Source organism: Podarcis filfolensis (assembly GCF_964270895.1).
Source record: "Podarcis filfolensis genome assembly, chromosome: Z".
Classification (NCBI taxonomy): Eukaryota; Metazoa; Chordata; class Lepidosauria; order Squamata; family Lacertidae; genus Podarcis; species Podarcis filfolensis.
The window spans coordinates 20449170-20468329 of record NC_139617.1 but is presented as its reverse complement, the minus strand read 5'-3'; positions in this window follow the sequence as shown (position 1 = coordinate 20468329).

The window sequence follows — 19160 nt, the reverse complement described above, 5'->3', positions numbered from 1 at the left end:
CATCTCTAACGTCAAATTTGAAGAAGTGCAAAATCAGAAGGATATCTCCAATCCATGAATTAGTCTGGGAGGTATAAAATATTTCAGTTTGCTTAAAAATATTCTTCTCCATCCTTGAATGAACAGTGCTGATTACGTGTGCATTTACATACATGAATAGTGATTTTTTCCACTGGTATTTAGGATAGTTACAATTTGAACACAACACAAAGAAAGCAACCAAATAAAATACCAGATTAAAAGATAATGTATAAAAACAAAATTGGGCTGCAGCCCTAAACCCCTCCTTACTTGGAAGTAAGCCTCATTGAACTCAGTAGGACTTAACTCTGAGTAGACTCTTAGGTCAGCAGCCTAAATTGTAATGCTTTAAGGGGGTGGGATAAAAACTGAATATGATGTTTGATTTTGCACACATGGGCATATTTAAGAAATATACTACTAGATCCTTTGCAACTACTCTACAAAGGAGTGCTAATTTTAAGTAATGCCCAGATATTACAAAATCTTAAAGAGTCAGCTAACAGGGGGATAACCCCCAATTTAACTTAACATGCTGAGAATCAGTACAGTAATTTGGGTATGCAAGACAAGGTACTGTCTCAAGTGAAAACTAAGAAAATAGCTCCCTCTGCCGGGCTGTTTAAGCAGTTATTTGTTCCCTTTCTTACACTTTTTAAAAAGAAGATTTCACGGGATCACTCCCCACCGCCCACCACGCCATTGTATTTCTCCAGAGTAATGTTTGCTCCAATTTAGCAGGAAAGAGCAGGTTTTCCCTGGGAAAAGAGCAGGGCCGGATTTAGGTTTGATGAGGCTACTGAATGTAATGGTGCCCTTTATATGTGCAGCTGTCCTTTGTCAACAACAAATTGTTGCTGTTTTTTGTGTTGAATGTATGCTATATGGTAATTTATGGACCTAATAGGTACCTAAAGCCATTTGCACATACCAAAACATGTATTTTATCAAAGTAATTGATGAACTGAAATACAATTAAGAAGAAGTATATTAATAGTAAAGGTAAAGGGACCCCTGACCATTAGGTCCAGTCGTGGCTAACTCTGGGGTTGTGGCACTCATCTCGCTTTATTGGCCAAGGGAGCCGGCATACAGCTTCTGGGTCATGTGGCCAGCATGACTAAGCCGCTTCTGGCAAACCAGAGCAGTGCACAGAAATGCCGTTTACCTTCCTGCCCGAGTGGTACCTATTTATCTACTTGCACTTTGACGTGCTTTCGAACTGCTAGGTTGGCAGGAGCAGGGACTGAGCAACGGGAGCTCACCCCGTCGCGGGGATTTGAACCGCCGACCTTCTGATCAGCAAGTCCTAGGCTCTGTGGTTTAACCCACAGCGCCACCTGCGTCCCTTAAGTATATTAATAGTGAAATACAATTAAGAGTATTTTAATAGCAAAATAATTATTAAGCTCTAACTGTATGTAGGTTTTATTTTATTTGTTTTTTATCTTGTATTTTGGAAATGTACATCCAGGCTTTTTTTCCCTTTAAATTTTTTGAGAGCCCCCAAGAAAGTGGAGCCCTAAGTATAGCTTGTTTAGCTTATACGGGAATCCGGCACTGGAAAGGAGTGGGGCAAGGTGGCAACCTCTCACACTCGTGCCTAGGAAGAAAACTGCTCAGCCCCCTGCTTCCTAAGCATGGGACAAGCATAAGTGTGGACAAGCCCTTAATCACCCTTCAAATGTGTTCACTGGAACAAGGTTTGATTTGGATACTATGTGTATGTGAGGTCATGCAAAGGATTAAATTTAAAATATTAAATGATTTAATTGAACTGTGTTGTTACATATAGTGGTACCCCTGGTTACGTACTTAATTCGTTCCGGAGGTCCGTTCTTAACCTGAAACTGTTCTTAACCTGAGGTACCACTTTAGCTAATGGGACCTCCCGCTGCCGCCGCACCGCCAGAGCACGATTTCTGTTCTCATCCTGAAGCAAAGTTCTTAACCCAAGGTAATATTTCTGGGTTAGTGGAGTCTGTAACCTGAAGCATATGTAACCCAAGGTACCACTGTATTTTAATTATGGGTGCTTATATTTCAATGTTTGTATAATTGGTTTTTACATGAGGAAACTACCTAGAAGCCTGCTTGGGCATTAAGCACAGTTTCTCCATGAAAGAACTTTCTTTGTAGCAGACCAAAACTGTGGAACTCCCTGCCCATAGAGATGCATGTAGCATTGTCATTGTACAATTTTCACCATATACTGAAGATGCACCTCTTTAACTTGGTATTTAGGAATTAAGGTGCTTTGTGTTTTGTGTGTGTGTGTGTGTGTATGTGTGTGTGTCTGTGTGTGTGGTTTTTTTGTTGTTGTTGAATTTACATTGTGGTGTTCCATTCTGAAACAGTTTCACATGTTTCAATGTTGCAGTGATTTTTATTGGTTTTTAAATTGTATTTTCTATTCATTGTGTATATTAGGGGGGAATGAGCCTTAGTGAAAATAACATGCAAAAAATGCATTCTGTTAGGCAAAAATTGCTTGCAAAAATGTATATGTCAAACAAAACTGTACACAAACATATGCGTATTAGGAAAAATGCACACTGAAATCTGGTGAATTTTCATGCGGACTTTTAATAAAATTGCAAACTGATCTGGAAATGTGAGGAAGTGAACTGAGATTGCAAAAAAAGAGAGAAATTGAGAGAAACGAAAGTTAGTCAGTAAAAAAGAAAAATGCAAATATTTTTGTTTTTCCCAGCAGGGGTCAGTATGTAGCAGGATTGGTTTAAGAGACTTTAGATAGGAAGCACCAGTTCAAATTCAGTGTTTGCAAAGGAAGATAAATACATATTTAAGAATGGAATAGTAACTGGGTGAGGCGCAAATTGGCAAGCTGCTACTAAAACAATCTTGCATTCAGTTTGCTTATTTGTTTGTTTGCTTGTTTGCTTGCTTGCTTGGTTGCTTTTGAAGGATGAGTGGGGAACCTGTGGTACTCCAGGTATTGCTAAACTATAGCAACCTCTCATTCCTGAACATCAACCATCCAGGCTGGGGCTGATGGGAGATGGAGCCCCAAAACATGTGGAAGACCATGGGTTTCCCACCCCTGTTTTAAAGCCTTACCTGTCATCTTTTTGAAGTAGATATTGTACCAACTCTGAGACATCCCTCCTGGCAGCCAACCAGCCTTGCAAAACAGATTAGCCAAATGTGGAAAAAGACATTCTTAGCAAGATATATACAAAACCTTTTAAATATCAGTGTTGAGTCCAGGAGCAGACTCTGTAACTTGACCACATACAGCAACTGGAAAATTAGCTATGCCCACACCATACATTTAAAGCACTTTTGTACCACTTTAGCGGTCATGTTCCCTCCACCCCTCAAATCCTGGCACACAGTTCCTGCTTACTGAATGCAATGTGTTCCGTTAAAGCTGTTCGTTAGGTGAGTGTTCACATAACAAGTCCATGATTTCTGCTATTTCCTATGGAAATATTTCTCAGGTGGGATTTGCCTGATCTCCCTCCCCTCTCGCTCCATGGCTTCTTCCTGAAATGGCTGTAGCCATCAACAAAGAGACAAAGGGAAAAAAACTTATTTGTCTGAACATTCCTACTCCCTGATTCATCTAGTCTTGCTTCTCTCTCCCTCTCCCCATGGTTGCTGCCTGAAAATAGCTGCTGCTGACCATCTAAGCATGGGTAAACCAAAAAGGAAACAATTCTGTTATTTGGATAAGTGAATCTGCAGTGCATGTACAGTGGTACCTTGGGTTAAGTACTTAATTTGTTCCGGAGGTCTGTTCTTAACCTGAAACTGTTCTTAACCTGAAGCACCACTTTAGCTAATGGGGCCTCCTGCTGCCGCTGCACCACTTGAGCACGATTTCTGTTCTCATCCTGAAGCAAAGTTCTTAACCTGAGGTACTATTTCTGGGTTAGGTAAAGGTACCCCTGCCCGTGTGGGCCAGTCGTGACCGACTCTAGGGTTGTGCGCTCATCTTGCTCAAGAGGCCAGGAGCCGTCGCCGTCCGAAGACACTTCCGGGTCACGTGGCCAGCGTGACGAACCTGCAACTGGAGAGCCAGCACCAGTGCCGCACACAGAAACGCCGTTTACCTTCCCGCTATAAAGCGGTACCTATTTATCTACTTGCACTTAGGGGTGCTTTCGAACTGCTAGGTGGGCAGGAGCTGGGACCGAACAACGGGAGTTCACCCCGCCGCGGGGATTCGAACCGCCGACCTTACGATCAGCAAGTCCTAGGCACTGAGGTTTTACCCACAGCACCACCCACGTCCCACATTTCTGGGTTAGCGGAGTCTATAACCTGAAGCGCATGTAACCTGAAGTGTATGTAACCCAAGGTACCACTGTAGTGAGGTTTGGGCATAATTTTTTATGTGCAGAGAAGTGAATTTTTGGATAGTAAGTGTGTGGATAGCAGGACTTGTGTGTAGTTTATTAAATGTGCTGAGAGACTTTATTCAGCTCATGTAGCTGCAATACCAGCACCCTTAACAAACTACAGCTCCCAAGTTTCTTTGGGGGAAGCCATCACTGTTAAAGTGGTTCAAGATTGCTTTAAATGTATGCTGTGGATGTGACGCCAGTCAATCATAAGCAAACTACATCCTTTGTGCTTTTCGGAGATGTGTGAAGCCCACTGGATAGCTATATTCAGACACGCGCATCAGCTGAGGAGATCAGGCCACTCCACATTCACAAAGACCAAAGTCCTCAAAGAATCCCTGATAAATTGATATTTCACATTTGTTGCCTAGAACTTCATCAACAATCAAAAAACAATTATCAAAACAATATCAAACTTTTAAACAAAAAATATATATTTGAGATTCAAGCCAGAAGTGGAAATTTCTCCAAGTGGTATAAAATTTTATTTCGGCTATCAGAAAGTCCCCCCCCCCCACACACACTTTAAACCTTTTGGTTCTCTGCATTCTGGGAATGGCAGAATTAAATCTGTTGAGCACAATGCCGCAAAAGTGAAGCGCTTTTACATGCTGCTGATATCTTCGGGAGAGCACAAAGTACTTAATTTTGGCTGGATCGCACCCAACTTGTTTGCCAGTATAACCAAGAAGCACAACAGTTAACCAAATTAACCAAGTGTGTATCTCGGAAGCAAGAGCAACTGGGGTTGCAAAGTCCTCTTCTCAAATGGTGACCGTCATTGCAAGAATTGACGTGGCATTTGGAAGCTGACCATTGTTTCCATCTGTATATATTACAAGAAGCCATACTTAATTGCATGACAACGTCCTATTTTTATGTCTCGGTGCTAGCTTGGCTGCCCGTCAGTACCGAGGATGGATGATGCTCAGTGAATGAGGCAGCTATTCAATAGTTCTTTTCATCTTCATCATTCAATGTGCAGCTCCCCATGCCTTATCATCCAATCCCCGCACAGGCTACAGAACCATTCATTTCCTTGTTGCTGTTTGAATGTTCCTCGTCATCACCATGGTGTCTGAATGTCTCCTGCATTAATGAGTTCATCTTCAGAACTTCCCCCCTGCCCAGACACAACATTCTTTTCAATCATATTTAACAGATGAGGAAACTGAGAACTCAGAGGCAATTTATGAATCCAGGAGTTCTAAAACAGACTGATACTGTGCCCGATGACTCTTTGAATGGCATCCATACCCTATGTCTTCTTTTATAAATGCATCTTCTTTTTACATATACCTATGCTTGCTTTGTCCCAGTAGCAATTTTGGTTTAGGCTCATTTTTTTAATTTAATAGATCTTGAGACCATGCCTTAGGACATGGGTGTTGCTGGACTACAACTCACATCATCCCCAATGCTTTCCTGGGGCTGATGGGAGCTGGAGTCAAACCGCATCTACAGGAACCCAAAATCCCCACCCTGTCCCCTCAGAGCAATTTATAAAATTACAATTCTACAGGGCTGTATTCAGCAATTGAGTAGACCAGAGTTTTACAAACTTATCATGCTGGTGACACACTTTTTAGAGATGCATCATTTCGCGACACAGTAATTCAGTTTTACTAGCAAACCAGAGGTTAAACTAACCCCTTTCTAGTCCCAGAAGGAGTGTGAGGAGCATTTGTGTGACACACCTACGCACTGCAGCCAACACACTAATGTGTTGCAACAAAACAGTTTGGAAAGCTCTGGAGTAGACCATTGAAATGCATCGACACAACTAACTTAATTCCATTAAGTTCTACTCTGAGGTGAACTTACTTGGGTACAACTGACAAATTTCAGTAATGGAAGCAAAGGCAACAGTAAAGACCACAGATTATTATGGTATATAGCCCAACGAAAGATAAAAAAGCAATGTAGCCCTAGCAGAATAAAACTAATATTGCATACCCTCCAACAGTTCTCTAATGACAATAGGGACACCCCATTCCATAATGATAATTTTACTATTTATACCCAACACATCTTATTGGGTTGCTCCAGCCACTTTTCTTCTTTCTTCTTCTTTGGTAATTACTCATAGCCAAGTAAGATTGTCTGCCATGAACACTGTCTTAACAGTGAGTCCGTAAGTGACTGTGGAGGCCAATTCTGGATCCACACGTCCTTCCACAGTGGGGACATAGGTTTCTGGGTGGGAGTTGATCACGGTGAGGATTTGCCAAGCGTGCCTTCCTCTTAGCACGTTTCTCCCTTTCGTCCTGTGTTTGAGCCACTCTAACATATATTAAAACATAATAAAACATCAGACATTTAAAAAACTTCCCTATACAAGATTACCTTCAGACAGCTCTGGGGTTGGATAACTCCATCCCCTCCGACATTCCTCCAATGAAAATAGGTACATCCTAAGGAAAAGCAGGACATTCCGGGATCAAATCAGAAACCAGGACGGCTTCTCTAAATCAGGAACATCCCTGGAAAATGGGGACACTTGGAGGGGCTGATATGGTAAAACAGCAGCAATGGAAAATCTTAACTAAAAGCCAAAATGAGCTTATTTTACTCAGTGGCCATGAACTACGGACTGACAATTGATGGTGGTGGGATTGAAAACTGGCACGGGAAGCGGGGAAGAAAATGAATGTAGGGTAACATAAAAGGTAACACTCCACAGTGCTAGATTTTATCATTCATTTTGCATCTACTTGTAATTGCTTACTTTTCACACATTCCAACCTTAATAGGTCATAATAGATAAGACCTTTTGCATATTAGTATTATTTTTAAATGCATTACGTTACCAAATACTACAATACTATCTAATTGGATTCAGGAGGACTTGCTGTCTTGCAAGTATCCACAAAAGTCTAGTCAAGGGCTGCAGTCCTAAATATATTTAACATTTTAATGCATTAAAAAAAGAACACCTTCCATTGCCTACACGACTAGAGTCAAATGATGATGACATCTTAATGGTACCCATCTGAAAAGCAGCGATCAGAATCAATTTGTTTGGCAATCATGCAGTTGTAACGACTGCTTAAGGAAGGAATCTCCTATAATAATTGCAATGTGTACCATTAATGGATTATTATCATTGCACCGGCTCCTTGGTACTCAAGTGAATTAGATCGCCTGGTGACTCAGTCTTCTGTGTTAACCCAGACAAAGTACTTCTCATAATTATGTAACAGAGGGGTTGCAGTGGTCATTACATGGATTTGGGAATTAAGAAAACATAATGAGGATCAGGTCTGTAAAGTGATAGTTACACATCCTGGCAAGGACTTTGCCCAAGTTTGGATGTGATTATTCCTTATTTTTAAATTGGTAAGTATGAATCCTAACATAAAAACATAGGAAGGGCTCTACTAGATCAGGCCAATAGCCTATCTAATTTAGCATTCTGCTCTCAACGTGGCCGATAATATGTCCCGATGGGAAGCCTGCAAAACTAAAGCACAACAGCACCCCCCTGTGATTCCCAGAAACTGGCGTTCAGAGGCATGCTGCTTCCAACAGTAAAGGTAAAGGTAAAGGTAAAGGGACCCCTGACCATTAGGTCCAGTCGCGGACGACTCTGGGGTTGCAGTGCTCATCTTGCTTTACTGGCCAAGGGAGCCAGCTTACAACTTCCGGGTCATGTGGCCAGCATGACTAAGCCGCTTCTGGCAAACCAGAGCAGTGCACGGAAATGCCGTTTACCTTCCCACCAGAGCGGTACCTATTTATCTACTTGCACTTTGACGTGCTTTCGAATTGCTAGGTTGGCAGGAGCAGGGACTAAGCAACGGGAGCTCACCCTGTCGCGGGGATTCGAACCGCCGACCTTCTGATCGGCAAGCCCTAGGCTCTGTGGTTTAGACCACAGTGCCACCTGCATCCCAACAGTAGAGGTAGAACATAGCAATTGTGTTTAATGGTCATTCATAACCTTATGCTTCAAGAAATTACCTAATCCTACTCATAAACTGAGGGCAGGGAATTATCTACAGTAGTGGGTTTTTTATGCTAAACTTAAGCGCACACATATACCATACCATTGTTTTGGTATGCTTCCAAAATGCATTGCATAACAAAGAGGATAGCAGGAAATAATATACCTGCACCACCTGGTGGAGATTGCACCCCGAGGGCAACGCAGCAGCTCCAGCATTCTGTCGGCATACACAGAATCTGAGGAACAAGCATTGGCTTTGCAACCAACATCTATCACAGCAGCTCCTCTCTTGTGGGACAGAGAAAAATGGTGCTGCAGAAATTGAACTCCCTCATTTCTATGCTGCGAGAGCTCATATTCATTTCTTGGAATGTTCATAGCTTCGGCGAGGTAGTTTTTCTCTGCAGAGACCATAAGTGAAGCCACAGATGACCTGGTGAGGACACTCCATCAAGGAAATCATGGCTCTCCAGGCCTCATATAAGTGATGCCCAACTGTCTTCATATCCTATTAGAATGCTCCGGGAAAATGTGTCCAGGAGCTCTTAATACCTTCAACTTTGGATTTTTAACTTGTCCGCTGTCATCAGCTGCTCCTGCCGATGGATGAATGGTTTATGAGCACAATCCACTGATAGTTTCATCTCTTGAGCCTGAGGCAGCATTGTGCATAGCTTCAAGAATTCTGCTATGAGAAGGGGCTAAAGGTACATCTGGGAGTGGGAGAAACAATGCAGAACAGCCAGAGCCTAAATGTAGAGAGCCCAAAGGGCTTCAGCTCAGTGCTAGAGCATCCACTTTGCATGCAAAATGTCCCAGGTTAAATTCCTGGCATCTCCAGGAGAGCTGGGAGAGAACCATTGCCTGCTAAACCCTGAAGAACCACTTTTAGTCAGTGTACTGAGCTAGGTGGACCAAATGGTCTGACTCAGTATAAGGAAGCTTCTTATGTTCTTATGTTAAAAAGTAATTGGATGGTATTAAATATTCATTCTCTCTCTCTCTCTCTCTCTCTCTCTCTCTCTCTCTCTCTCTCTCTCTTTCTCTCTCATACTTATATCCACTTTGCAGCCACAAGAGGCTCCCAAAGCAGATTACAAAATACAGTGGTACCTTGGGTTACAGACGCTTCAGGTTACAGACGCTTCAGGTTACAGACTCTGCTAACCCAGAAATAGTACCTCAGGTTAAGAACTTTGCTTCAGGATGAGAACAGAAATTGCACGGTGGTGGCACAGTGGCAGCAGGAAGCTCCATTAGCTAAAGTGGTGCTTCAGGTTAAGAACAGTTTCAGGTTAAGAACGGACCTCCAGAACGAATTAAGTACTTAACCTGAGGTACCACTGTATTTTCAACATCTAATACAAGGGTAGAAATTGTATGGTGTATCCATGTGAAACCATGATAGTTCCTGCAGAATTAGCTGCCTTGTTCTTCCCTGGTGTAATGCCAAAAGCTCCTGAGGCAAATCATGTCTTCCCAATATATGCATTTCTGTATGTCATCTTCCCTAATATGTGCATTTTTATGAATACTTTCACTTAATATCAGCATTCCTGTACATATTTTTTTGGCATGCATACTACCTTGCAAAATTTGGAGGAGAGTGAACTTAAAAGGATGCCTGTGTTTCATTTCACATATTGTTTCTGAAAGAATGAATAAGGTAGATTCTTATTAAAATGCAAATCACACTGGATTTATTCCCCATCCTTAGAGTCTGACCATCTTATGGGTATGCCAGGATCATTCCCTGAATATTCAGCATTAGTATTTAATATGTTGGTTTTTTTTTAAAAAATGCTCCCCTCCCCTAGAAAAGTAAAGAAAAGCATGCTCATTGTATTTTACCTGGTTTTCCACAAAATTAAACCTATCGCCTTTTGGTCTTCTCAATGTTGACTGTAAAGCAGAGATGGGGATCCTGCAGCCCTCTAGATGTTGCTGGACAAAAGCTGCCTCACCATCAACCTAGTTCATTAAGGTTGATAGGAGTTGGAGTCCAACATTTGAGGGGGCAATGAGTTCGCCACCCCTGTGAAGCAAAGGCATTGGGATAATTGACAATCTCTAGGCCCTTATTTTTTTTTCTTTTATTTATCTAGAACAACAACAACAACAACAACAACAACACATCTCTTAAGTCCTGCACATAAAACAGCACTTATCATGTTTAACCCTACGCTTTAAAAAAAAAATAAGATCAACAATAAGCGAAAGACCAGATTAAAACACATGTAAACATTCTATATGGCTGGATAGGCTTAGGCTTTTGGGCTGGAGGGTTATTTCCCGGGGGTGGAGGTGTTGCTGTTCTAGATACTTTAAAAAAAATCTTTATCTTAGATCTTGTTATTTATGTGGAAATCGTTCCATTTGGTTGTGTGTTTTTAAATGTTTTATTTATTGTTCATGACTACTTTTGTTATGTTGCAGTTTTGTATTTTTTTCATGTTGTAAGCTGCCCTGAGCATGGTTTGAATTGTGGAAAGATGGCATGCAAATAAAATTTTGGAAGGATGGATGGATGGATGTTTGCAGTGGAGGATGTAGGTAGGAGCTTCTATCTGGTCTTGAGCCAGGGAAGAACAAGGCAGCTAATGCTCCCTAAACAATTCTGGTTCCACAAAGACACCAGTAAAGGTAAAGGTAAAGGGACCCCTGACCATTAGGTCCAGTCATGACTCTGGGGTTGTAGCGCTCATCTTGATTTACTGGCCGAGGGAGCCGGCGTACAGCTTCTGGGTCATGTGACCAGCATGACTAAGCCGCTTCTGGCAAACCAGAGCAGCGCACGGAAACGCCGTTTACCTTCCCACCAGAGTGGTACCTATTTATCTACTTGCACTTTGACGTGCTTTCGAACTGCTAGGTGGGCAGGAGCTGGGACCGAGCAACGGGAGCTCACCCCATTGTGGGGATTCGAACCGCTGACCTTCTGATCGGCAGGTCCTAGGCTCTGTGGTTTAACCCACAGCACCACCTGCGTCCCTATAGTTAGGGATTAGGGCAAATCAGTCAGTTTCATTTTCTCTCAGTTCAGTTCTCCTGTCTTCAGTTTAGTTATCCACCTTTCCATTTCAGCTTGCAAGTATCTTTTTTAATAGCATGCAAATCTGGCAGAAGTTTATCACTCGTTAATGTCTGAATTATTTCTGGGAGGGGAGGGGGGAATCATTTACAACCCTGTTAACTTGGAAAATCACTATAGTTTGCATTGTAACATTCCCACGGTTTTCATGATCGTACCACTGCTGCTCAGATGATGAAATTTGGGGTGGTATCTTTCCAATTTTGTCCTGTAAGATTTAGTGCAAGTTGGTAGTATATTGATTAAAGAGCCACAGTTCCATATTGCTAGCAGGTACTAGGACAGAATACTTAGAATAGCATTCATAGAATTTTTGTGTTGGAAGGGACCCTGAGGGTCATCTAGTCCAACCCCCTGCAATGCAGGCATCTCAACTAAAGCATCCATGACAGATAACCACTCAACCTCTGCTTTAAAACCTCCAATGAAGGAGAGTCCACCACCTTCTGAGGGAGTCCGTTCCACCGTCGAACAGCTATTTCTGAGGTTTAGTTGGAATCTCCTTTCCTGTAACTTGAAACCATTGGTTCAGATCCTCCCCTCTGGAACAGCAGAAAACAAGCTTGCTCCATCTTCCACGTGAATCCCCAAGAGCAGAGCAAAGAATCCAGTGTGGCTGGAAAGTTGGAGTTTAAAAGTGGAGGATGGGAGGAACTTTGGTAGATGCCTTATACTACATCAGGCTATTTTTCTGTCCACCACAGAGTTCTTCAAACTTGGGTCCTCAGATGTCATTTGGACTACATCTCCCATCATGCTTAATGAGCTTAGTCAATGGGATGGTGGGAGTTGTAGTCCAACAACATCTGGGGACTCAAGGTTGAAGAAGGCTAATCCAGGACGGTATTATACACTTTGACTGATGGTAGCTCTCCAGGGTTTCCAGCAGAGCTCTCCTTCCCAATTTACTGTTACTTGTTCCTTGAAACTTGAGATACCAGGGACTGAACCTGGAACCTTCTGGTTGCAACGCATGTGCTGTGCTACTTAGCTAAGACAAAACAAGGTGTTCTGAGTCTCTCTCTCTCTCTCTGGTGAGAGGAGAAGCAGGAGCTGGTGAGATGTGGGAATAAAGTCTAAGTAACACCTTCTCTTTCGCTGAGTCGCAAGATGTCCATAGTTGACCCTTTCCCTCCTTTCTTACAGAATATAAGGCAGGCATCACCCACCTGGTGCCCTCTATATGATTTTGGACTACGACTGATGGCCTGGTGGGAGTTGTAGGCCAAAGAAACTGGAGGGCACCAGGTTGGCAAAGGCTGATTGAAGGCCTTTGTTCTTCCCATAACAAAATTCCAACAGAATGCAGCTAAGTCCCATCTGCAAACCTTGGATTGTTCTTGTCCCTGGGATGAAGAACCACACGGACGAAACACAGCTATCTGGTAGGAGAGAGGGAGGGGGAGAAAGAGAAAGCGACTGTGTAAAAATGAGATATACGCGTGTAAATAAAACATTGATGAATGAAGGCCCTGAAAGCCGAGATGAAAGTGAAGCAGAACAGACAGGTAAATCATTTTGATACTTATGTTAGTGCTGAAATTATGTTTCTGTACTTTTTGAGGGTGCTTTTTTTCCTCCCCTGTTCTGCTGACAGCGGTGCAGGTGACAGAAAATTTGTCCAATTGTGTTGCTGACACAAGGGGAGGTTAGCAAGCAGTTTTGAGTTTTGCTGCTGAGAAAGCATGCTTTGGAGCCTGGAAGGAATGGCAGAAGCCTGAGCTCTTGCTTTTTCACACACAGCCCACACACACACACACACACACACACACACACACACACACACACACTTTTTAAGACTGCAACCCTATACCTGGGAATAAGTTCTCATCTTTTCAGTGGTGCTTACATCAGAATAGACATGCATAGGCCTGCACTGTAAGTCACTCTGTTTCAAGTATGTTAGCCTGAAGTTCCACCATCCTCTCATTTTCACAACAAGATTTAGGGTGAACCTCTGGGCTTCTGCTAAGGGCCAGAGATAGTCCTAAGAAGTTACCTTCTATCAAGTGACACTATTGGTCCATCCAACTCAATCCTGTCTGCACCAGAGGTGGAGAGCATTTGGTCTTCCAGATGTTCTTGGGCAACAGCTCCCACCATTCCTGAGTATTGGCCCTGCTGGCTAGGGCTCATGCGAGATGGAGTCCAGTGATATCTGGAGGGCCACAGGTCCCCCACGCCTGGTATAATACATTACAAACATATTTTGCTTTCACACCAATTTAACAATTATGGCTTTCTCCCAAAGAATCATGGGAACTGTGGTTTGGGGAGTTTGCTAAAATTCTATAATGATCTTCACAAAAGCATTGTTCCCAAAGAAGAGGGTATGAATGCTAAACCAGTGGTTGCTTCAGTTTTCTGCACACCACCTGGATATATATTTAATCAGTGCTTTTTTCTGGGGGTATGCAGGGGTACGCGTACCCCCTAAACATTTTGTGAATCTAAGTTTGACTTCATTGCGGGGCAGTATTTCAATATGAGTAGGAAAATGAAAGTACCCCTAAATGTTTTTTTTAGGGGGGAAAGCACTGTATTTAATATATTGAGCAGTATAGAAATTAAATAATCAAATCAATCTAGTTTAAGATTTAGATGTGTGTGTATGTGTATATATATATATATGGTGGACACATTTACTCAGTGTTGAGACACATGCACACAGTCATATCTAGAAAATTCATATCAAGTATTCTGCAAAAGATGTATAAAATATGAAAGCTGATCTGAAATTAGGAGGATTCAGGACAAACAATTACAGTTGGTGAATGACATTCCCAAGAGCAGGACTGAGCTCTGGGGATCCAGAGATTCATTATTTTTAGTTAGGATTCAGTCACACACTGACAAATTCAGGTTGCACAATTAAAGTTGATTTTCAGTCTCCTGCAACAAACCTGCTCCTCACCAACACCAAAAGAATTAGAAATCTGGTGATGAGGAAATGTGCTGCAAAGTGTGGGATAGCACTTGATACAATGTCATATACCCTGTCCCAAAACCAACTAGAATGAATGCTCAGCAAATAGCTAGCACTGTCCAACATCCTGCAAACTTTGTGCAGACAAATCAGGATCAACGCTGAAGCAATCCAGGGCAGCGGGTTTGTTTGTGTGTGTACTTAAGTCAACTGCCCGTCTTTTCCTATGACATTCAACACACACACTCTAATCAACCTAACAAAGACATCACCAGCACATTAATTTTAGAGGTTCCTTTGTGAGTCAACAAAGCAACCATGTACAGAATTATGCACTTTATTTCTGAATGATTTGGCACTATGTAGCAGTGAACCAGACCTGTCATATCATATGCACTTGGCACATCCAACAGACAGCTGTGGGTGACGTCCCATGGAATTGGTTTACCAATGCATGAGTGAATGGCAGAAGGAGGAGACCAAACAGCAAATGTCAGGCAGCAAGCTTTCAGGGGCTGGAATGTGGTGGCTTTTAAAATCTTCTTTTATTCAGGCAAATCCTCAGTCAGCATGTCTGGTTCCTCCAGGCATTTTCCCTTCATGTGATGAAGTATCATCAATCAACACTAAACAGAAAAGGATGTAAGTGTTCTTGTAGATCAAGCCCAAGGTCCATCTGGTTCCAACATCCACTGTCTCACACTGGCCAACAAGATGCTTCTGGGAAGATCACAAGCAGAATGTGAAGGTAATAACCCTCTCTCCTCCCAATCACTGGCATTACCTGAGCAGTGGTGGCTGGAGCCCACTGGGATCGGTGGGGCAAAAGGCTGAAAAGCTAAGAGCAGGTGGAGCCCAAGCCAGTGATAGGAGGAGCCAGATCCATTAATAGGCAGAGCCAATTAGTTCTAGTTTTGTCCCCATACTCCTCCCTGCTGAGTTCTATCATTACTTTGACTATTATTAATTATATATTTATACCCCACCTTTCCCCCTGACAGGACTCAAGGCAGCTTACAGATAAAAATAAGAACTACTAAAAACATAGGAAACACAATCATGAAAAACAAACAAACAATTAAATGTTGATAAAATTAAAACTATATACGTACATATACTGTACCTTCCAAAGCTGTTTTTTCCACTGCCAAACAGCTTTTGGAAATAGCCTTCCTAATATTTAGTGACAATCGCCTGGTTTAATGCTAACCATGCTTTAACACTATGTGCAAACCAGGACAATGAATCCTGATGTTTTTCATGAAGATGTACTTCTTTTGATTTGGTCTGTACCTAACAATTTCGTTCATTAAATTGTAGGTGTTGGTGTTTGTCAAATTATTCCCCCCACGGAAGTGAGGAACTCTATGCAGGTTAGCCATAGGGAGCCTGCACTGGCTTTGGTCTGGGTCTTCAGTGCTTAATGATCCTGAATTTCCCTTCTGTTTACATAATTCAGTGTAAAACGGAAGATGTTCTATTGGATTATTGCAAGGTGTTCAGAAATCTCCATATAATATCACAACTTGCTATAATTCGGCACAGTCTATCACATTATATATGTCTGATGACTTGGAGAAATTGCTCTCAAAATAAGATTGGAGTTGTAAAGAAAGCAGTAGGGAAAATATGATTTTTCATACTGTAGAGCTTGGTGAATTTATATAATCACTTAAAAACTAAGGAAGCTTGGCCTTTAGTTGTATTTCCCCCCTCCCCCTCCCTTTGTAGTTATTATTGCCTCATTATACAGTCATTTGTACAATGTTTTGGCAGACATTCACTGTTGCATAAATTAAAGTCACTGAATCTAGTTTTTGCCTACAGGTCTTTGATGAAAATACCAGGAACATTTTTATTTGAATGTCAAAGTTTGTCAACCATTAAACTGATTGATTTTTCATTATACAATTCAATAGGAGAGGCAATCTCCAGTCTGTATGCAACATTACACTGAGAGATATACTCATCTCTGAAAAATCCTTCCTGCTTATGCTTTTTAAAAAATGATATTCCTAGCACGGAAGAACCACATGTTCCTAAGCCATCTCTATACATGAATTGTTTTGTTAATATGCCCAAGACAGGTATGCTACCGTAATTCAATTTTCATGAAAATAAATGAAAAGACATAACGTGGATGCAAAATTTCACTTTAACAACTTTTCAATGGGCTTCAAATGATAAGAGGCTAAGCAAGGATTTCCTGAAACTATCGGGGGAAGCAGTGAAAAAGAGAGCGAGAGTGTGTAACCAAGACAGAGAGAAGCCCTCCCTAAATGGTAATCTTGCTTCTACATTGGGGGTGGGGGGAAAACATGAAACCACATTGTAGATCGGGATACAGAACCCTTTATAGGCCAAGGGCCACATTGCCCACATTGATAACCTTCCAAGGGCCACAGTCCAGTGGTGGGCAGGAGCCAAGGGAGAAAGTGGGACGGACATTCCAGCTATAAAAAAATCAGAGGTTTGCACATATACAAACACCTCCAACCAGAGAAGCAATAGGTACTATCACAATTGAGGGACAATTTCTAGCAAGGCAAAAGCACTTAAGAAATGCACAGAGCAGTGCTGATGAGGGGTGAGACCTGGTGAGGGGTCGTGGCTCGGGGACAGTCCCAAGGGCCAGACAGAGAGATCTGAGAGGATGCATTTTCTCTGATGAAAATAGGGGCATCCTAAGGAAAAGTGGGACATTCCGGGATCAAAGCAGAAACCGAGACGGCTTCTGAAAATCTGGAACTGTCCCTGGAAAATAGGGACACTTGCATTTTGCAAAGCAAAATATAATCCACTTTTGTATGTTAACATGTGCTGGTGTGCACTTTTTAACCTAGTATGTGCACATTTATACGTATCACTGGGCTTGGAAAATTGCATTGCAAAATGCTAACTTCTATGCCACAGGTGGAGAACCTGTGGTCCTCCAGATATTTGCTGGACCATAACTCCCATCATCCTTGACCATTGGCCATGCTGACTGGGACAGATGGGGCTTGGAGTCCAGCATTAAAACCCTATGCAGGTTGGGAGCAGGATCTGCATAAAATAGTCTCACCCATTATTTCTGCAACTGATCACTGTGTTCTGCAGGATAAGGCCTCCTCCAGATGTTGCCTCAACAGGAGGCCTGTTCTGTAGGGCTTTTTGTGCAACAACTCTTGCCCTTTGGAACATCCTCTCGTAACATATCAAACCGGTATCATCTCCACTGGCTTTTGGGCACCTATTCAAGATCTTCCTTTTTCAACAAGCCTTTTGAGTAGAGATTGCTATCTCAGTTCTGTTTTGGAAATTGTTTTCATATGTGCTTTTTGCTGTTGATGGTCTTAGGATGTTTTCATTGTTAATCACTTCCGAATGGGAAGTGATCCATGAATGAAATTAAACAACTGAAATAAGTAACATATGGAGAGTGGCTGTTTCCCCATTACTGTGCTACCCAGAAGTACAGCTGACCCTCCAAGAGTCCTTATTTTCCAGGGACAGTCCCAGATTTTCAGAAGCTGTCCCAGTTTCTGATTTGATCTTGGAATGTCCTGCTTTTCCTTAGGAAGTCCCTGTTTTCATAAGAGGGTATTGAGTTATGTGACCCCTGAGCAAAGGGGAAAAGTCACTATACAACCTTTAGAAGACATCTGAAGGCAGCCCTATATAGGTAACTTGTTTAATGTTTTAATATGTTTTTATATATGTTGGAAGCTGGGCAACCCAGTCAGTTGGGCAGGGTATAAGTAATAAAATTATTACTATTATTGAATAGGTCATCCTTATTTTCATCGGAGAAATGTTGGAAGGTATGGTACAGAAATATTATAATGTGTGCAGTGTGAACTGGCTCTTCGACAGTCAGCAAATCTTTCTCTGGTGAGCCTACTCTATTGGGGGCTTATCTGGGGGTGGCAACAGTGGGCAGCAAGTGTGTGATCAAAGCCAGGAGGCCGTTTCAATTTCCCACAATGCTTTGGGCATACAATGGCTCTGAGGGCTGACTGCCTGTGTAATGTGAACAAGGTCTCCAAAATAACTCTCATTCTCAGGCTCTTCCTGGAAGAGGAAAACTATAATGATAGGCAATATAAATAAGCAACCCAATTTTGTACTGAGCAAAAGCGGTTAAAAAACAAACACTGCTTCGTGCATATGGTAATAATTTTCTTAAACAAGCTGGATCCTTAATAAAGCCAAAAATGAATATCTGGTTCCAGTTACTTCAAAAATTATTTTTAATTAAATTGCACAGTCAGAAGTCCTCTGCTGCAAAAAATTATGACTGCCATCATTATCTGCCCATAAATAGCCAACTTTGCAGATTAACACACAGAATGTTAATGACACTGGCATTAAGTCCCAATTAAACAATGAAGTAATACATAAATTATGACATCTCGGTGGAACATATACCCAAGTGAGACGCATTTCAATAAAACACCATTTTACGTTAGATTTCAATAACTTTCATTTCCTTCTCCTTCTCTGAAAGTACTGACAAAAATGAAATATTCTGATGCTCAAATAAATACCGTGTTTTTTTTAATCCAATAACAATGTGGAATTGATGTGTGATTCGGCAGGGGGGCGGGGCGGAGAATGTGGTCTACCAAACATCTGCTATCATGTATCATTACAGTTAAATTTGATTTTCCAGCCTGAAAATTGTTTGCACCTGTCCTCAGCTTATTCTAGCATACAGTGTATCATTAACACTTTCTGTTTGTTTTTGCTTTCAAACAAACACTTCACACCATTGAATTGGTGCTGCTACGTGGTGTGTCAGAAAACAGCCAGGTGGTG